Source organism: Notamacropus eugenii, chromosome 1 (assembly GCF_028372415.1).
Source record: "Notamacropus eugenii isolate mMacEug1 chromosome 1, mMacEug1.pri_v2, whole genome shotgun sequence".
NCBI lineage: Eukaryota > Metazoa > Chordata > Mammalia > Diprotodontia > Macropodidae > Notamacropus > Notamacropus eugenii.
The window spans coordinates 715,614,242-715,636,538 of record NC_092872.1 but is presented as its reverse complement, the minus strand read 5'-3'; the positions used below and the strand labels follow the sequence as shown (position 1 = coordinate 715,636,538).

Below are 22,297 nucleotides of genomic sequence, written 5' to 3'. Positions count from 1 at the left end.
CTTTGGTGTTACAGGGAGTAATTTTCTTTTTCCTTCAGGAGGAGGATCTATTATTGTGAGCTATGAATTCAATTCAACGGTTACCTGCTCTGTGCCAGACCCAGTACTGGGCACTGAGAATACAAAGACAGCCCCTGCCCTCCCCTTTTTCTGGGGGAAACAACAGATACACAGACAAATACAAAATACAGAAAAAGTCTGGATGCATAGATACTTGCAAAAAAAAAAAGGTTTTGTGCAAAATGATTGGCTGGTAGCCCACCAATACAAAGCAGAGATTTTCCCATGGAAGTGTATCCAGAGACAACAGGTCATCTGTTGCCATGCGGCTTACCCTCTCACCGTGCCTTGCCTGCCCGGTCCCTTCAGACCCCCTCATTAGGCAATTCTGCGTCATGGCCAATAGAAAAACAAAATAACCTCCCATAGGCTGGCCTGAAAGGGCTCCCATGGCAGCAGGCGCCAGATTTTCGTCGTAACACCTAACTCTCGATTACATTGGCAGGCCAGGTCATTAGAAGAGGCATAAACATCTGCTTTGCCACTGAGCCGGAAGGACCATGGGACTTTTCCATCTGACTCACAGTGGAAACTTTCCATATATGTTGTCTCCCCTGTTAGAAGGTGAACTCCTTTAGAGCAGGGGCTGTCTTATTTTTCTGTGTAGACCCAGCTTTGCACATGGTAGGCTGCTTAATAAATGGTTTTTACTCATTCATTCAGAACCCCAGAAATCGATCGACAGTTATTTGCCTCAAGGTTCTAGGGATAACCCTGAGGGGCTGGGGTCTCTAGTACTCTAACTCGTCATTCCTCACCGGTGTGCTTCTCATTGATTAACAGCCAATGGCACTAACTGACTTCTAACAATGGCACTATAGTGAGAACAGTGGGTATAAAACAATATCCTCAAACTAGGGACACATAATCCCCTTGTACATTCAAGATTCCTGGGGAGAGTAAGCTCAACTTTATAGTAAAATGGTGATACCAGCAAATGTGGTAAAGGGGTATCTCATAGCTCCTGGCTACTGGATTGGTTTTTTCCTTTTCTTTAAAGAGTTTACATGATGCTGCCCTTAGCACAGTGCCTGGTACATAGTACGATCTTAATAGTTGGCTAACTGACAACTGACTGACCCCTCTGAGTATAGCTCTCTGCTGGGCCTTTTGTAGGGCCCATTTCTCTCCATCACAAGGAGTCTCCATCCCTGAAGCTGCCACTATCTTTTGGTGACATTCCCTATCTATCTGCTGGTTCTTTCTCTGTGGTTGGCCACTACTACCAACTTGAATGGATTCTACTACCAACTCTAGTTACCAGTGGGGGAGGGTAGGAGGAGAAAGAGAATGATTTCCTCTCAGAGGCTTGCCTGGAATTCTTCCAAGGCTAGATTGGCTTCCCAATGACAAATGAACCTTGTAATTCTTCAAACTAACTTTCTGTGTTATAAAAGACTCAGTTGTCTCCAAATCTTTCAATCACTCATGAGCTATTTTCTGTGAGTTGTCATCTACCTTTATCCAATGAGCAAACACACCTTATTCCTCTTTAATTAAAGGCTTGTTCAAACCTAAATTATAGTTTTGGTTGATGGATTAATTAATTGATGGAGCTGTCAGGGTTTTCTGTGGTTACATTAATTGCGGTGGGTGTTTCCCACCTTTCCATAATTTTAGAAAGGTTATAAAACTATTCTTAATGCTGGGGCTCAGGAACAAGAATGACACCTGTATTTTAGACTTTTCCCATGGTGTAACAAGAGGCTGCGCTGGGACTTCATGATGTCAGACTCAGGATGTTTTGGGTGCTACCTGGGAAGAACATAAATGCTCAGAGTCAGGCAGGACTCAGAGGCCATCTGGCCCCATTGATACCACAATAAGAATCCCCTTTACAACAAAGAAATATCCAGTCTTGAATACTCCCAGTGAGAGGAGAGGCATTGCCTCCAGGGCCATCACTCACCACTAACTAGCTTATTTTTCCTCCCAAAATTCCATATAGATGAGAGAAGGTAAGAATAACTCACTGAAGGTGCTAACATCTTGACTTAGGTATACAGTCATTTTGAGTCAATGGCTGTCTGATGAGTAACTTCTGCCTTTCTGACTCCAAAACCAGCACTCAATCCACCATACACAGTCTTTTCCTGACATCCTCCTCTTTGCAGTTCCCATATATTCCTCACAGTTCTTCACTCAGGGTCCAAGAAAAGAAAAACTAATCCCTCTTCCATGTGACAGCCCTCTAAATATTTGAGGATGGCCATTATGCTTCTGGGGCAGCTAAGTGGTGCACTGGATAGAACTCTGAGTCTCGCTAGAGTCAGGAAGACTCATCAACCTGAATTCAAATCCAGCCTCAGACACTTCCTACCTGTGTGATCCTAGGAAAGTCACTCAACCCTGTTTGCCTCAGTTTCCTCATCTGTAAAATGATCTGGAGATGGAAATGAATGTCAAATCACTCTATTATCTTTGCCAAGAAAACCCCAAATAGGGTCATAAAAAGTTGGATACAAAACAATAACATTCCTCTCCCCCTGCCCAGTCTTCTCTTTTCCCAGCTAAAAATCTCTAGTCCCTTCACCTACCCTTCATGTGACATGGACTCAAGACCCTTTACCATCCTGGGTACCCTCTTTTAGACCTTTCTAGTTTATCAACGTCCTTGCTAAAATGTGATCCCCAGGGCTTAACATAGCAGTACTCCAGCTGTGCTACATCCCATCTTTATTTTAAACAGAGGGGAAAGCTGATGATTTAACACATAACATAACCAAACCTACTGAAGTAGTAAGACTTATTTGGGTAATAAAGGAGCTGGTGTAATTTCCCCACCCCCATAAAGAGGCAAGACAGCCTGCTTCTTAAAAGGCATGATGACCTGTAATGGAAATTCATCAGAGAGAGTACTCAAAGCAAGAAGTCCATTATCAAGATTCCTGGAGCTAATGGCATGGTCAGATCAGGAGGGCATTAGATTTGGCGTAAGGAGACCTGTTATCAGCTTTCAGTTACTTTATCTTTCTTGGCCTCAGTTTCCTTATTTGTAAAGGAGGGATAATATTGTTTACACTGCCTACCTCCCAGAGGTGCTGCAAGTAAAGCATTTTGTATGAGTTGAATAGCACTAGAGAGAGACTGGGACAGAGGCAAAGACAAGAGTTGGAGAATGATTAGACGGGACCCTTACAAGTCAATCAATGAACAAGCTTGTATCAGGCACCTACTATGCGTTAGGCACTGTGCTAAAGGTAAGGATGCAAAAACAAAAAGTAAATAGAGGCCTATCCTCAGAGAATTTATACTATACTTGGCCAAGAGGGCCGACTGTAACATGTAAACAGATAAATACATACAAGGTAGTCTAAGGGAGAAAACACTAACAAGGAAGTTTTGAGAAGGTTTTGTGGGAAAAGTGGCATCTGAACTGAGCCTTGAAGGGAGAAGGGAGTGCATTTGGGAGAGAGAGAAATAGACAGAAAGACACAGGCAGACAAACAGAGATAGAGAGAAACAGAGAGCAAGAGAGAGAGAGAGAGAGAGAGAGAGAGAGAGAGAGAGAGAGAGAAGTAGAGACAGAGAGACAGAGACAGAGAGAGAAACAAAGACAGAGACAGACAGAGAGATAGAAAGAGAAATAGAGAGTGACCGAGACTGAGAGGGAGAGAAACACTGAGACAAAAACTTACTACATTGCCTTGCAATGGTGAGTAGATAAGTTTAGTTAGAACTTAAGAGGTTCTAAAGTGGGCTAAAATGAAATAAAGCTAGAGAGTAAATTGGAATCATCTAGATGATGGGGACCCTCTGGAAACTGGCCATCATCTGTTTGTGATTTATTTGGGAACTAGGCTATTCAGTTAATCCCAACCATCTGACCCTTCTGGATGCCTGAAAGCTTCCACTGTCTCTCCTTAGCCAGCACCTCTCTTTTCTGGAAAGCTCAATGCTCTGGATGCACCACCGTATCTCGCCCATCCCCATAAGCTTGTTGTCATTTGATGTGAAGACAAAAAGTTTGGCAGGGAATACTTTTCCTTTCTTTCTAACTCCAGTGCTTAGTATGCTGCCTGGCACACAATAATTGCTCAATAAATGCTTGTTGACTGGCTGACTTGAATAACTGATCTCCTTTGAAGAGTTGGAGAGATAGGGACCCAGAGAAGGGGAGGGGAATTTCCTCAGGTCATTAACAAAGTCTGCGTCTCCTGACATGTTCTCTAGGTTGTACGCTGAGCCTTCAGAGACCACTAAGAAGGGCACTGCTCCCATCATCAGAGCTCATGCCGACAGGTAGCTGGAAGAGCTGTCCAGGCTGGGAGTGTGGGGCTGGCATAGAATGAGGAACATACTGGGGGCAAAATCACTCCAGCAGCTGCTGGATTGATGAGCTCTTTATAGGAGACAGGACATGCATGGCCCAGCCCCATTCTTCTCTCTTTCCCACCCCCATCCTCTAGCCTAGTTTCTAAAGTAGCAGATCTCAGAGGAACCAAGTTCTAGGGCAGTGACAATCATCTCATTAACAAATCAAGAAAGCAAGCATTCTGTGCCCATTGGAAGGGTGGGTGAGGGAGAGATGGCTGCTGGGTTGAAAAGTCAGACTGGTAACTGCTGTGTCTAAGAGATAAGCAAGCTCAGAGAGCATGTCACTACCCTGGTCTCTGGCTCTCTACATCACAATCTCTTCCTAGAAGAAATCTCATAAATCCATTCCCTTCTGAGTGAAGAAAATCACCTTTTTAGCACTTTTCATTGCATTCCATCCAGACACACTTCAGGAACAGGGACAATTTGAACTCATTTGTCCAATGATGAGGAAGCTAAAATGATCTCAGTTCTTTCTTATCTAAAGAAAGTTTTGACTTTTCACATGATGTTAAAAATCACAGAATATTAAAATTGGAAAGGACCTCAGGAGTCCTCTGGTTCCATTTTTATCATTTTACAGAGGAGGAAACTAAGGACTAATTTCCCCCATGCTTAGGTCTAACCTAACCTGTCTAAAGGCCAGAGTCAGGATTTGGACCCACATTTTCTCATACAGAAAATAGTCCACTCTGTCCTGCCTTTTGGAGAAATCTCTCATGAGCAGTTCACTCATGCAAGCTTAAACCCTACTAGTGACGTCCAAGATGGGATTCCTGGTCAGGTCTAGATTAGACTGGATGCTCTCTTGGTTGTTGTCCATGGTACTGGAAGAAGCCCAAAAGGACACCACAATGTCCAGGTCAAGCACAGCCTGTCTGACTGTGGATAATCAGAACATATGAGCTTGGAAGACCTCAGCACAGTCCATGTGAACATTTGGGGTGGAGATGTCTCTAAATCTGCGCATTTCGCATTTCTTTCGAGCTGCTGCTATTCTGCTTTGCTCGTAGAACCCAGTGCCTTCTTCAATGCCCATGCACCATGTTGGGCAGTCTTGTGCCAGTATCTCTAAGGCCCTTTCTGATTCTGAAATGGCATACTCAGTATGTGCCCACAAAGTCAGCCCCTCCTTGTTTAGCTGGTTAATGGCCAGATTAGTTTCTTAAAACATCTCAACATGTAATGCGGCTAAGGTTCAAAATGTATCTTTTTATTGCATCATTAAGGCAGAAGCACATTGTATGGAAAAGAACACTGAGGAGAAACTCAGATCAGAAGACCAGTTCCTCTACTGAATGAATAACTTCAGTGACCTTGGTTGGGCAACTCATCTGAGTCAACTGTCTTGTTGAGTGACTGATCTGAATGACCGGTCATGGGACAGAAGGAGAGATAGGGACCATCATTCCTCATCTATAAAATGGGAATGAGAATACCTCCTCTGCTCACTTCCCAGATGTATTGTGAATTACAAATAAGATAATGGATGTGGAAGTACTCTATGAATTATATCATGCTATGCAAATGTATTGCATTATTAATCATGATAGCTACTAGCATTTACATAACATTGTAAAGTTTACAAAGCACTTAACATACATTACTACTTTGAATCTTCGCAACAACCCTGGGAAGGAAGTACTTTTATTATCCCAATTTTACAGATAAGGAAACTGAGGCTGAGGTCAAGTGACTTGCCCAGGCTAACACTGCTGGTAAGTAACTGAGACAAGATTTGAATTCAGGTCTCCTAACTCCAAGTCCAACAACGTATCTATCCACTTTGCCTCTGAGTTGCCTCAACAGAATTTACTTATTCTGTGAAGATGTTTTATTTTTTACATAAATTTAAATTTTATTTATTCCCGGACATAAACATAAATAAAATGAGCAATTCCATGTATAGCATAGTACAGTAGAAAATTGTATATGAAACTGTACATCTCTATTTAAAAGGACTTACTTTTCTTTTTAAGTACATAATAAATTCAATGTGTAACTTTCAAAATTGTCCTGCTTGTCTATGATTCCTTCTGGTCTTCTTTCTTCTCTTTTCTTTTTTTTTGGGGGGGTGTATGTGAAGAGAAGCTATACCTAATCCCTTCTCCTTCCATTAAAAGAGACAGAGACAGAGAGAATCAAATCTTTGTCATGAATATGCAAGGATCAACACATAAAGGAGTTATAAATATATACATATTATTTCATAGTAATCCAAACCTCACTTTAGCTGTATAGAACATATGACACTTCCATAGGCACAAGCCTATGACAATGGGCCACATCTGACATCCCAGAATGTCACTCAGAACTAGCCAGAGACTTTCCTCAAACTTAAGTGTATGTGGTGGCTCTGGCTGAACATGGATTGCTTCTCTCTCCTTGTCATGACAGGGCACTGCACTCCTAAAAAATCCAGAAGTATAGATCAGGTATGGTTGACCTCTAAAGCTCCTTCCAACTCAGAGTCTAGGGCTCTTGTGATTGTCTGCCATGACGGCTTATGGGACATGGGGCTAGCAGGCATCACTCTTCACCTTCATGAAATGGAGACCCGGCCAAGGTCACATTAGCTCTAACATGGGAATTAAACTTCAGAGAGGAGAGTGCCTTTGTGTGTCATGTCCATGGATTTCTGTCAAGCCGTGACATGGTGAACTGCCTAAAACAAAGCAGATCAAGGGGTCAGACTATTAGGAGAGCACAGGGTGCATACTAAACAGTGAAATCTGGGAGTCCTATGGGATTCTTTTGTCCCTTTTTCTTCTATAGGATCAAGAATGAGACCCTTTGAATTGTACCTTTAATGACTTGAACCAAGAGGAACATGAAAAGTAGAATAAATGAATTAAAAACTTAAAAGAAAAGGATCTTGAATAAGAACCAAATCCATTGAAGAGAAGAATCCCTAATTCATTGGTTTGATTTAGGGAAAGTTTCTACAGCCAGGATGGAAAATTCCAGGCAGCTTTTTCTGGGAGAGGTGTAGAAATGACACGGGACAATTGGCTGCCTTCCTGCTAAAGCACAGGGTATGTTGACAGGCTGCTGGGGAGGGAAGGAGCAAGAGGAGCCATGGTTCCTTGGGGAACATTGGTCCAGGAGGCCTCAGTGGGGGGAGCAGATGTTCAGGACATGAGGCCACAAAGTGATTTTGAGGGGCTTAGCACTGTGGCTACTCCCTCTCCCCTCTCTGATTCTAAAAAAGCCCTGGAAGCCCAGGTCAGTCCTTGGGTCACTGCATAAAAGCCCCAGTGTTCACTGGAGGAGTTTGGCCAGATGGAAAGGGTGCTGGATTTTTGGAATCAGAAGACTTGAGCGTAAGCCCTGTTTTGCCTGATCTTCTAAACTAGTTTCCTTACCTTTGACATAGGAATTTGAATACTTGTAGAACAGTATCATGCAGCCAGGCGGTGCCATAGAGGATAGAGCCTCAGGCCTAGAGTCAGGAAAACTCATCATCCTGAGTTCAAATCTGGCCTCAGACACTTACTAGTTGTGTGAATGTGGGTTAAGTCACTCAACCCTCTTTGCCTCAGTTTCCTCATTTGTAAAATGAGCTGGAGAAGGAAATGGCAGACCACTCCAGTATCTTTGCCAAGAAGATCCCAAATGGGATCACAAAGAGTCAGACATGACTAAAAATAAGTGAAAAAACAATATCAGAGCTAGCCAACTAATCTTGAGATTGAGAAGACCTGGTTCCAAGTTCTACCTGTGATTCATGTTGGCTATGTGACCCCAGACAAGTCATTTAAGCTATCAGTGTCCCAGGTAACTCCCTAAAACCCAAAGGTGGCACCTGGAGGCTTAGTGGATAGAGTAATAGACCTGGAGTCTGGAAGACCTGAGGTCAAATCCAGCCTCAGACGCTTACTGTGTGACCTGGGACAGGTCACTTCAGTTTACTCAACTGTAACATGGGGATAATAATATTATCAGTCTCCCAGGGTTATTGTGATACTCAAATGAGATAATATTTATAATTGGAACAGTGCCTGGCATATAATAGGCACTTCATAAATGCTAGCTATTATTACTGCTACTATTATTATTTGAAGAACAGTTGTTGACCTGATTGGTAGAAGGAACCTCCTCACTGGGAGATGACTACGCCAAAGAAATCACTCCTCCAAGCCCAAAACAACATAAGATACTTGTACTACATACCTCACCAGGCTGTGTTGTGACTCAGATGCTACACGCTGCCTGCAGAGTGCTTTGTAACTCCGGAGGGCTACAGAAATGTGACTTCCAAAGACAGCCCGGAGCCTTGTCCATGTCCCTGTCCCTGTCAATCTCACAATCAGGTAGCAATAGCTACTTGTGCTCTTCCCAAGTTTGAAGAAAACCACTTTGGTTTTAGAAAGCCATTGCTAAGAAAGTTGCAGTCTTTGAACTTTGAACTTCAGGGACCCCAAACTCCAGAATCCCAATTGAACCTGCAAAATGACCCTAAAAATGGAATGAGGTGTAATGAAAGGACTTGGAGTTAGAAGGATTCTGAAGGACCAGGAGTCAGAAGACCCAAGCTCTAGTCCTGTCTTCAGCATGATTCTGCTGTGTGATCACTCAGCATACTCATCACCAAATGGGGAAAACAGATAACAACAACAGCTATCATTTGTGTAACACTGAGGTTTACAATGAGTTTTATATGTTATCTCATTTGGTTCTCACAATCACCCTGTGATGTAGGTTCTAGTATTGTCGCCATTTTACAGATGAGGAAACCGAGGGTGAGAAAGGGCAGGTGTCTGAGGGGATAAAAACATAAGCCTGACTGTCCTATCAGGTTTGCTATGAAAAGGTCTGGGAAATGATATAGTGCCATGCAACCCTAAAATGTTACTTTATGAAAGGTAAAGGAAAAAGAACTGCCCTAAGGAATGACTCCAAGAGTTTGTTAATCACAAGGTGCTTTAAATGTTATCACCATTCTGGAATGATATGGAAACTGAGGCTCAGAGAGGTTAATTGAGTGTTCTTTGAGATCCTGGTAATGTAGCTAGCAAGGGTCAGGTGATGGAGTCAAACCAGATCATCCTTACTCTAGATCTGACACTTTGCTCATTCCATTCACCTCCTGCTTTCAAAGGAAAGTGAAGCTAAGCCAAATATCTCAGAGGTTAAGCTCCATGAGGGCAGGTACTCTGATGAACTTTGAAGTCCAGTGCTCTACACCACAGCTGGTTTTCACTGTCTTCTGCTTCTTTTTGTGTGCCCAGCGCTTAATACAGTACCCAGCACATAGTATATGTTTAAAAAATGTTTGTTGATTGACTAGTTTTCATGATTTCTTTTACTTTTACAATGCATTTCATTTCCAAATTTATCTTTCTCCTACCCATTAAACCCTCCTTTGTGACAAAGATGAAGCAAAAAAGAAAAAACTCAATAAAACTCATCCACATATTGCCTGTATCTGACTGATGGAATATAAAATATTCCCCACTCATCACTCCCTATGTCTGCAATGAAGGAAGTAAAGTGCATTTTCTCCAGTCTTCCAGGACCAAACTTGATCATTATAAATATGCAACATTCCGTTTCCTTCTGTGTGTTCTTCTAGTTGCATCATTTCAACCATTTGTACATTGTTTCCCTGTTTCTGCTTACTTCATTCTACTAAGGTTCACATAACCAGCCCCACCCCACCTCTGCCCCCAATGACATTGTCCCAGAAACAAGGAAGAAGCAAAGGGGTCACACACACACACACACACACACACACACACACACACACACACACACACACACACACCATGAATCTCTCAATTCTTATCATGTGCTATTTCTTAAAGCATATGTGTGTGTGCATTCATGTGCATTGGTTTAACCATTCCCCACTTGATGGCCATCTACATCACTTCCAGTGGCCTCTTAGAAGTAGCATGGATTTGGAGGCCTAGCTCTGAGCTCACTATGCTCACTGCCACTACCCACATGACCTTGAACAAGACATGGAACCTCTGTAGATCTCATTTCCTCCTTTATTAAAGGAAGAATTTGAGCTATGATGCTTTTAAGGTTTCTCCCTTATTGGGAGATCAGTGGCAAAGGGAAAGAGTACCAGCTTTGGAGGCAGAGGAATGGGGTTCCAATATCCCCTCTGATGTATGCTATGTGCCCCCAAGTGAATCACTTAATGTCCCTGGTCTCGGTTCTCTCCTCTGTAAAATGAGGGCGTTGGACTAGCTGGCTTCCCAGATCCCTTTTAGATCTCAATCATTGGAATTGAGATGTGTTCTGATTTAACCTTTACACAGGAATAGTTCAAAGGCAGAGACTTCAATTTAGTAGAGAAAGAGTAGTTGAAAGCCTACTAAGTGCATGGGCCCATACTAGGAGCTATCGAGAGGATGAACAAGGTTGGTTTTGTCCTGCCATTCCAAGGTACTAAGCAGCAGCAGCAGCAAATACCGTCTCATGTCAAGAGGAGCAGGACCCGATGATAGGATAGGAAAGGCCAAAGTTTTCCTGTACTGGGGGCACATGACAGGGTCCACGTTTCAGCTATGATCTCAGTAGAACTTCCTAAATTACAGGCAATTGGGGACTTAGCTCACAAACTCACCAAAATATCTTTTTTTTTTTTTAATTTTAAGAGCTGATTCTGAATCAAAGGAAACCTTTGATGAGGCTAAGCCAGGTACCTGGGATCAAACCAGAACACTTTCCAAGTCACCTAGAGCCTGGAGAGGGGCAGCTAAGTTGCACAGTAGATAGAGTATTGGGCATAGGGTCAGGAGGACCTGAGTTCAAATCCAGCTTCAGATACTTACTAGCTGTGTGACCCTGGGCAAGTCACTTCACGCTGTTTGTCTCAGTTTCCTCATCTGTAAAATGAGCCAGAGAAGGAAATGGCAAATCATTCCAGTATCTTTTCCAAGAAAACCCCAAATGGGGTCACAAAGATTTGGACACAACTATTTGACTAAGCAACAGGAAGGGCCAGAAAGTCAATCTATTCTCCTTGATTGATGAAAATCCCAATTCCCTCAGCATGTAGAACTGATGGAGGGAAGTTAGGAAGGACTCCATATGGAGGCCTAGATCCCAGGGGAGGAGAGATTTCTGGAGAAAAAAGCTCTGACAGGAGAGGGGAGGGAGTCCCAACTCTCATTACTTTTGGTTGGCAGAGATATGATAGACATATGTCTGAGTTCAAATCCTACCTCAGTCACTTCCTTTCTATGTGACCTTCAATAAGTCACTCCACTTCTCTTGGACTCAGTTTCTTCATCTGTAGATTCAGGAGTTGGACCCACAGCCCCTCCCAGCTCTAAATCTCTGGTCCTGCTTGTCCATTGTGTATAATTTTGAAAAAAATGCCCTTCCTTTTTCCATTCACTTTGGCCCTTTGGTTCTCTGTTGGAATAATTCTGTGGAATAACAAATGACTTCGAGAAAATAGACTTTTTCTTTCGCCCTTCAGGCTTCCATCAGAAGGGGCTATTAGAGGTATCACAAGGCAACCCATATTATCAATGTGTGTTTTGGGACGGTCACCCTGAGACCCAGCACACTGGCACTGTCGCTCATGTGTTAATAGCACAGGGCCTTGTGGAGTACAAAATGTTTTCCTCATAATAACCAGGGAAGTGGGAGTGTTACTGTCCCCATTTTAGAGATGAAGAAACTGAGGCTGGAGGGAGGCGGGAAAGAGACGATGACTTGTCCAAGGTGACTTGCCCAAGAATGCTAGAGCTTCTATTCAAATCCAGTGCCAGTGATATTGCTTCTTCTTCATAAAGGACAGTATTTGCTGCTGCTTTTAAACCTTTCTACTTTTAGTTTAGTTTTGGACCAGGTGACTTCATCTACATGGGGAACTCCAGGCGTGGAAACTCCTTATGCATATCAGCCACAACTAACCCTAACCATAACCTTAACCCTAAATTTATAGTTTTATAAAATTTATAGTTTTAGAGAGTCTGCCTGAGGACTAAGATGATAAGTGACTTATCCGGGGTAATATTGCTATGTGGGACAGGGGATAGTGCCCTGGACTTGGAGTCAGTAAGGAGGACTTGAGTTCAAAAGCCTACCTCAGTCACTTACTCACTCTACAAACCTGGACAAGTCACTTAAACCTTCTTAGCCTCAGTTTCTTCATCTGTAAAATGAGGGGGGCTGGATATGATGGTCTCTAAGATCCCTTTCAGTTCTCAATCTCTTACCCTAGAATACTGGGTTGGAGATAGGGTTTAAATCTGGGTCTCCTTAATTCCAAAGCTAGCCCTCTATCCCTATACCGCACTATCTCTCCATATCTAACCTATCATTTGATATTATTTATCCCTTAAAGTGCCGCTGGAGGAGAGGCCATCCCTCTTCCCTGAATAGGAGACTAAGGAATGAAAATACTTGTTCAATAAGTGGTAAAGTTATCAATCATTCAAATTTTGGCTCCTACTGTTCACCCATGCTCCAGTGCTAACTCCAATCAAGATATAAGCAGGCCTGGATTGCTTCCAAGCTACCAGAGGTGATCAGATGAGAAATGGGCTGCTGTCCAGAAGGATGCTGAGAAAGTTCCATTGTTGGTACCATGGACAGGAGTAAAGAAGGTTCTTGTTAATGACTCAATCAATAAATTAATAAGACGACTTTTGCAAATTGTATTTTCTTTTTAACTCAGTGAAAGTACATTTAGCATTCTAAAGGTAGATCTCATAACATTTCTGAGTTGTGTTTGTAACAAATGTTAAATTCTTTTTTTCACCTGTTTCCTCCTTTCCACTCCCACAGGCATATTTCTAGGACCTCTTTTGTATGCAAGTTGAATGTGTTCTTCTTTATTCTTCTTATTACTGAGAGATATTGAAAAGTAGAACAGTAAATTAGCCTTTTAGTAATCATGACAGATTTCATTCCAATTTTAATGTATTAATATTCTTCTATTATCCCTTTAGGAAAGCAATGAAGAGTCAGATGTCATACCATTAGCAACAAATCAAATTATCAGATGTACAAATAAATGTTACTGCATCTCCATCCTCCATTTTAATGCACTCCATTTGCAAGAACCAATACTTATTCCCATTGTCCTCTCTTTTTCATCACTGATGTCATGTAAATCCTGCCTAAAAAACAGGATAGCAGTGAACACAAGAGATCCTCCAGATATGCAATTCATTCCCTCCTCACCTCTACCTCACAGAATCTTCGGCATCCTTCCAAACATAGCTCAGGCATCATCTCCTACACATCCTTCTGATTCCTCTTACTTATTAGTATTTTCTTCCCCTTGACCCATGTGGGAGAACTCCTTGCATAGAAACTCCCTCCACTGATAAAGATTGGCCACTGGTCCATAACTTATAGTCTTAGAGAGTCACCTGTGACAATTAAAAAGGGGAAGTAATTTGCCAATGGTCACATAGCTAGTATGTATAGGAGGTAAGACATGAACCATGTCTTCATCTAGATATCTTAACATTACATAATATCTCCTCTCTGCGAGTCTCCAACTTATTCTTGCTCTCTAGAGTTGGCTTTCCAGAGAGTAGTTGCTACTTTGGATTCTAGGGGTAACTCAGTGAGAATTTACTACTAACACTCACAAGCCCCCATCAGTGTATTCTTAATTAACAATCAGCCACTAGATACAATTGACTCTTTCTGTTGTTGTTTAGTTATTGTCAGCTGTGTCATGATCCCATTTAGAGTTTTCTTGGTAGAGATACTAGAGTGGTTTACCATTTTCTTCTCCAGCTCATTTTACAGATAAGGAAACCGGGGCAAACAAGGTGAAGTGACTTGCCCAGGGTCACAAAGCTAGTAAGTATTTGAGGCCAGATTTGAACTCATGAAGATAAGTCTTCCTGACTTCAGTCTGGCACTCTGTCCACTGTGCCACCTAGCTGTCCTAGTTAGCTCTTAACTAAAGCATTTACTAAACATCCCCCCATAAGCTAGGGGCTCACCTTCATTTACATGGTGTCCATCAGAAGGGTGGGCTCAAACTTAGAGCATAATAGCAATGAGACATATTAAAGGATGCACCCATGGCAAAGACAATCACAATTCCTGGTCCTACAGAACCTGGAAGTCCCTCTTCTCTTTGTAGAGTCCTCACATCCTACCCTTGTTTGCAATGTCTCTCTTGGATAGATGGTCAACCTCCACCACTGGATTCTCAGAGTCCACTGTTCTACGGGGTCCAGCTCTAGTCTGCTGTTTAAAGATGCTAACTCTCTTACGTGACTGTCTGTTTTAAATCCTTGTATGTTTAAAGTATGTCTCTGCTCCCTATTGGATGCAGTATGTCCTAGTGGTCCAGGAGCTTCTTTTCAGATATAGTTGATGGAGAAGGAGATGAGTGAAAGAAGAGAAAGAAATTCCCTCCTCCCTTCTTGAAGGGATCTCCTCCAATAGGCAGCTCCCAACCTGCAATATCTCCCACTCTTGAACTCTGGAAATGGTCCAGAAACTATCTATTTAAATCCCTCAGAGGGGTGGTCACCAGATTTGTTTCCTTCTGGATTCAATCCATACCATTCAGTCCTCCAGGAGGTTCACCTATTTTCTTTATCTTGTTTCCCAATTGGCAACTTCTTTACAACTTCCTTTGCACAATTCATAATTGGCAATGTGTTATGGACTACCTACACCCATTGTGAATCTCTTCATGTTCCATCAGGTCACCAACAATTAATCCTTTGAAGAGTATGATATCCTAAAACTTACAGTCACATAGCTTCACTGGATGAAGATTAATAATTCTACCTCTGACATTACCTATATGACCTTGTTCAAATCATTCAACTTAAGCAGCTGGATGGTGCAGTGGATAGAGTGTTGGTTTTGGAACCAGGAAGACCCAAGAATCTTGCTTCAGACATGCATCAGCTATGTCACCCTGGGTAAGGAATTTGACCTCTCTCAGCCTCTGCTTCTCAAGCCATAAAATAAAGAATAATTAATAATTCAATGACCTTTAAGCTCAATCAGCTGTAAATCAATGATCTATGGACCTTTTTGGGTCTCAGTTTCCTTAAATGAAAAATGAGGCGTTTGGACTAGATAGCTTTGGGTTCAATGTCTCTGCTGTTCAGATTGCTCAGATCTGCTCCTCTCCATTTTCTGACTCCTTCCTTGGCTGTTGGGGGTCACACCCCTTGAAGCTTCTTCCTTCCTTATGAGACTGTTCCTTCTGGCTTTACATCTATAACTCTTTGGTCCCATGACCCCGTGCATGATCATAACAAGAAGGGCCTTTGGGCTAACTAAAATCCTAGCTTGTTTCTCCCTCTCCCTCTATCCTTCCCTCCCTCCCTCCTCCTCTCTCTCTCCCTCTCCCTCTCCCTTTCCTTCTCCTTCTTTCTCTCCCTCCCCCTTCCCCCCTCACCTCTTGAATTCCAAGCCTACGTCATTGTTCATCTCATTTTTGTCCAAGATATTTGTACTGCTTACTGATGAGCTCTGGAGTGTCCATTCAACTGCACATGCCACTCTAAACACAGTTCCTCTGGGGATAGTTGGGTTCAACCCTTTTGAGTGATCATGGGGATGATTTTCAGGGTTTTGATGAAAGCAGCACAATGTCAGCAATAAATGAGATCAGGGGTTCTTAACCTGGGGGTTATGAAGTGTTTTTTAAAAAATATTTTGATAATTATATTTCAACATAATTGATTTCCTTTGTAATCCTACATATTTTATTGTCTGTATTTAAAACCATTATTCTGAGAAGGGGTCTGTGGGCTTCACCAGATGTGGCCAAAGGGGTCCATGACATCTGAAAGGCTAAGAACATCTGCTGTAAGGACCCTATACCATTCACAGGAAATCCTTTGATTTGGACTGGGCACCAGGCAGTCTCCTTGAGAACAGCAAACATTTTTCATGAGGACATGTCTTTCTCTTCTCACATCTTGCTGGATAAGAAAATTACATGTGTGTATACATGTCATACTTCACTTGATATGCATTATACTTATAACATGTGTGTACATGTTTGTATGCAAATATGTTTGTGTATTCACATATATATATACACTCTAAGTATACCTGACAATGTCAATATGTATGCATGATGTACCAACCACTATAATAATTTCAGGTGTAGCTCTTTATTTATTTTTAACCTTCTTTTTTTGAATTTTGAGTTCCAAATTCTTTCTCCTTATCTCCCTTCCCCTATTAAGAAAGTAAGCAGTTTGATATCAATTATAGTTACGTTATAATTGTAATATATAAATATAAGCATAATATAATTATCAAATATATATTATAGTATATATGTAATTTGGAACTCAAAAATTTTTTTAAAGAATGTTAAAAATAAATAATAAAAAACAATACATGAAATTACAATAATTCGTACACATACATAATGCATACATATAGACATGTATAGATATAAGTATATATCTACTCACATATGCGAGTGGATCACATGAGGTGGCTAAATGTTTCAATGGATACAGTGCTGGGCCTCGAGTCAGGAAGATTCATCTTCTTTGTGAGTTCAAATCCAACCTCAGACACTTACTAGTTGGGTGATCCTGGGCAAGCCACGTAACCCTTTTTACCTCAGTTTCTCCATCTGTAATATGAACTGGAGAAGGAAATGGCAAACCACTCCAGTATCTTTGCAAAGCAAATCCCAAATGGGGTCATGAAGAGTCAAACACAACTGAAATGAGTCGACGATAACAAAAAACATCCCATATAGTATTAAACTGTGATTCTTAGCCTCCCTGTTCCCCATTCCCCTCTGCTGCCATTGCTACAGAAATGGAAGAGAACCTACGTAGGACTGAGGACCATTCTGTTCTTGACTTTGTTTCATGGATTGCTCTGGCCAAAGAATGCATTGCCCAGTGGTGAATCTACAGGTAATGGATGGGGCCCTCGGAAGGCAGGCATAGTCTGTTCTCTAAATGCCTTTCCATTTTCTCAAGTGAGATAATGAATTCAAAATTTCCTGCAAATGTCTGGTCGCTATATTAATGTCAGTTAATATTGTTGCTACCTTAGTGATTATGATAATTATTCTAGCAGAGTGGAATCTGCCAGAGTTTATTCTGTCAGCATAGCTTTCCAGAACTGGAGGTCACCTCCATGGCATGATGGGGCATTAGAGTAAGACCCTACCTGTGCATGAGTGCTCACAGGAGGGCCAACTGTCCACGGCACAAGTCATTAGAGTAGAACCCTACATGAGCATGCATGTTCACAGGAGGAAATGATATTGGAAAACATCAACAGTGAAACCAAGAGCAACAGGCAGAACAAGCTTTGAAGATCACCCTTCATTCTTTCCAAACAGAATTAGTTATCTCAGAGGGACAAATGTCACATTATCAAAGTCTCATTTCGGAAAAGCTTCAAAAAAATTTCATTTTAAAAATTAATTCCAAGTGGCTAAAATTTGAGTACAGTCACTGCTGCTGGAAACAGACTCATGAAATGTAAAAAGTGGAGATCAGGGGAACAGGATGGAAGTTGGAAGAGGCATCTTGTGGAGAGAAAAGAAGAGTTAATGAAGCCTGATTGCTGAGTATATCCTTCACTGATGAACTGGAAGAAAAAGTAAGAGATGTATGTTAATGAGATTCACAGATGGCCCCCAAGGCTCAGGAAGGCACTCCGGGCAACCTGGGGCAAACAGGCACATTCTGTGATTCTTTTGCCAAGAAATAACAAAATGAGATTTAACCAGACAAAAGCAGCCAAGAGAATGTGTGAACAACAGACCTCTAGACTGAAACTAGGAAGAGTAATTCCATTCAGAATAACTCAATCAATTTTCATAAATTACCTGCATGGTGCGAGAGGGTTATAATTTAACAGTCATGTCCAGGGGTGTGCTGGAGCCAGCTCAAATTGGCTCATGAGAGCTGATTGTTCAATTTTCAGGGTGAGCATTTATACTTTAATTGTTTTCCAACTGTGTTGGACTCTTCATGACCCATTTTGGGGTCTTCTTGGCAGAGATACTGGAGTAGTTTGCCATTTCCTTCTCCAGCTCATTTTACAGATAAGGAAACTGAGGCAAACAGAGTTATGTGACTTGTCCAGGGTCACACAGCTAGTAAGTATGAATTTGAACTCAGGTCTTCCTGACTCCAGGCCCAGTGCTCTATCCATTGTATTACCTACCTACCTAGACAAATACTACAAATCAAGGGCTAATTTATTGTTTTGTTGATTGCCTAGATTTAAAAAAGTGATGGAGAAATGTTAATAATGCTGATTAAATATGTGTATTGTATGTATATTATTTTTTCTTGTAGAGTTGGTTGTGAAACATTTCCTAGCATACCCCTGTCTTGGGTAGGGAGTTTATGTTAAGTCATTTGCACTTGTTATCTCATGATCAATGATGTGCATTTGGGTTTTTTAAAAAATTTTTTTTAACATTCATTTTTAAATTTTAAATTCCAAGTTCTCTTCCTCCCTGAAACCCCTCCCCCACACAGTGAAAAGGCAAGCAGTATGAGGCCTGTGGTACATTGAAGGATGTGCCTTTTTAGATACTTAGATAAGCACAGAGTGGAGTCTGAGATTGGGGAGCACAGCTATGATAATACAACGGAGAGGGAGCTGCATACGGTTAGTTTGACAGTTATTAGCTGTGTCATGATGAAGATGAAGATGATGATCCTGACAATGACGATGATGATGACAACGATGATGATGATGACCACGAAGGTGGTGGTGATGATAATGATGAAGATGATGATAATAGTGATGAAGATGATGATGGCAGTGATGGCGATGATGATGATAATGATAGCTAACATTTAGACAGTGCCAACTCTGTGCCAGGCACTGTGCTAAGCACTTTACAATTATTGTCTCATCGGACCCTCACAACAGCCCTGCAAAGTAGGTGGCAGACGGGTGGATGCATGTATATTGTATTTGTGTGAACATGTATATATATATGTGCTATATATAACCCACATGTATATCCCATATTACATTTGTACATATATAATTGAGTGAATGTATGTATATGTGTATGTATGTAATTGTTTTGGGGGGTTGTAGTTTGGGTGTTTGTTGAGTAGTATCTGTGGTAACAATAAACAATGTTAAATATATATGTATGTATATATGTTACATAAATATATACATGTACATATATGTACACAAGTTTTTTGTTACCACAGATACTACCCAACAAATATACGAACAAATTACAACCCCCAGAACAATTACATGCCATACACATGCATACACACACACACACACATTATCTATATGAAGATAGAGCATCTTCAAGGATTAGAAAATCCTGGCAAGAGGGGAAATATTCTAACCTGTTGACTCTTTATAAATCCAGTGTCCTTTTTCTGTAGAGTTGACATTAATAACGGGACAAGTGATGGCCAATGATCGTATTGCCCTAGCAGTTACAAAGGGAACTTGGGTTAGGAAGACCTGAGTTCAAACTTTACCTCAGAGCTTTCTCTGAGTGACTCTGGGCAAGTCCCTTAACATCTCTAAACTTCAGTTTCTTCATCTGCGAAATGGGAATAATAATAACGATGGCCCTTGTGTCCCAGGTGAAGATCAGACGAGGCCACGTCTGTAAAACTCTTTTATACAAATGCCAGTGACTATGTACGTCACATCCTACAGTTCCCATGAATACCATGTGAAGTAGATAATACAGGCATTCCTATAATCATTCCACAGATGAAGAAGCCAAGCAGCGGAGGCCTGAGACTTGTCCAGGGTTCCAGGCCTTTGAACTCTAAGCCCAGACTGATTTCTCCTCTCCCTCCCTATCTCCCTGCTCCCTGGCTAGAGCAGGCTGGAGTTGTCCTTCCAGTTAGTGGGGATGAGGTTGACGTGGAATCATCCATGCTTCTTCCCCTGACCCTTCCCCCTGCCCCACAATCTGCATTTCTGGAATGGCTGGTCACGATGGGGAACAGTCTGTGGCTGACCCTGGGCAAAGATGACAAGCAGGGTCACAGCCTAAACCACATGGCCTCAGCCTCATTGTCACAGTTTAATCGAGTCAACATTTTGACAAACATTTAAGTGTCTGGTGATGCACCATAGCTGTGTGTTTCTGTGGGTGTTGTGGCCTTAGGATTGGTGTTGCCTTGGTGTGGTTATCTCTACTAGGCTGTCCTGTCTGAAACCTGGCAGTTCTGGAAACAGTTTGATCAGGAACTTCAAGAATGACCAGGGCCTAATTAAGTGACTTATGATACCCAGGCTTCCAGAGACCAATGTGTGTTTGAGAAGAGCCAGTTATTGCCTCCTCCTTCATGGCAGAGAGAGGTAGAGGACTAACCCAGATCAGTGTGCTGTATAGATGGAGCCACTGCACTGGAAGACTGCTCATCTTTGGTTTTGTTTGTTACAAGGAAAGGTTCAGCCTGAAAGAAGAGTGAAATAGGACTGGTAGAGAGGCAAAGGGCATCAATTTCATATACTTATATATATATGTATATATACACATATGCTCATACATGTGTGTACATGTACACCAAATTGTGTATGTATGTATATGTACATATGTACACATGTATACACACACAGAACTTTTTTTAAAAGGATGACAACAGCTCTGTCAAATAGACCAGACACACATGCAATTCAGTCGGCAGTCTCTTCCCCAAAGGGGAAAACTTCTTAGAAAGTCAAATAAAAACTTGAAATTTGGTTCATCTTAATGCAATAAGTATTTAAGTGCCTACTGTGTGTAAAAAGGAGAGGAAGGAGTGCATTACAGGCATGGGCTTGGGGTGGGGTGGCAGCTAGTGAGAAGGAACAGCTCCAGGAAATGGAATGTTCTGGTTCAGCAAACAATAAGGTCAGTATTCATTGGAATGTAGAGTGCATGAAGTGGGCAAACAGACCTAAGTCTGGAAAGGTAGGTTAGATTCAGATGGGGGAGAACTTTCAATAACAAACTGTGGAGTGTATACTTCATTCTTCAGGCAATGGAGAGCCATGGATGATTCTTGGTCAGAGGAGAAGCAACATGATCACTGTGCTGTAGGAAGAGTCTTTGGACAGCTCTCTGGAAGATGACTAGGAGAGGGGAGAAACTAGAAGAAGACCACTAGAAACTAGAAGACCACCTCAGAGGCTATTGAAGTGAGAGATGGTGAAGGTCCAAACTGGGGGGCTGGCTGTGTAAATGGAAGGATGTAACGGACACAGATGTAAAATTAACAAGATATGGCAACTGATTGAACATAGGGTGGGATGTAAAGGAGAGTGAAAAGTCGAAGTTATTTAGATGCTTAGAAGTTACTTCTAAGTCTGCAACCGTATCTGATGAGGATAATGGCAGCCTGATAATGAAATTTGGAGGAGCGATAGGTTTGGGGCTGAACCTTAATGACTCAAAAGCCCCTTGGTATGAGGGGGTGGGTGAGATTTATCGTTCATTCCCTCTTCCCTTGGGCAGGTCCCTTCACCCCCTTAGAGACTGTTTCCTGAAGGGATTGAGATGGATGCCCTAACATCCCTCCCAATTTTGACATTCTATGATTCCACCTCAGATGATTTTCTTAATGTCATGTCCATCATTATATTTCACAAAGTACATTTTCTCCTGTTACATTCCTGTACATAAAATAAGTAAGTGGTGAATCTGAGACAAGAATCCAAGTGTCTTATCAGCTAGTCTAATGTTCCTTCAACTTTCCTGCAAAACCTTGCAAGGATCATTGAAGAATTCCAACCTTGAAGGAGGCTGGCATTGTAGTGGCATTGTAGTGATCTGAGAAATTGGCAGTAGTGGTCTCAGTCATCTGTTATATTAGCTGCACAATGGAATGCAGATTATCTCAAACTCAGTTAATTGAAATTTCATTTTTCTGTTTCTTCATCTTCCACTTGCCCTCCCCCAACAAGTGGCTTTCAGTTCATTAAAGTTCAGCTGTGTACATACTTGGCACATTAAAAAAAAAAAAAACCTTTTGTCCTC

General features: G+C 41.7%; 1 protein-coding gene across 1 annotated transcript in view; it reads left to right on the top strand.

Annotated features, from left to right (window-relative positions):
* Positions 1-22,297, top strand: part of NDRG4 (NDRG family member 4) — a 123,728-nt gene that overhangs the window by 241 nt on the left and 101,190 nt on the right. The gene's annotated exons all lie outside the window — the stretch shown is intronic.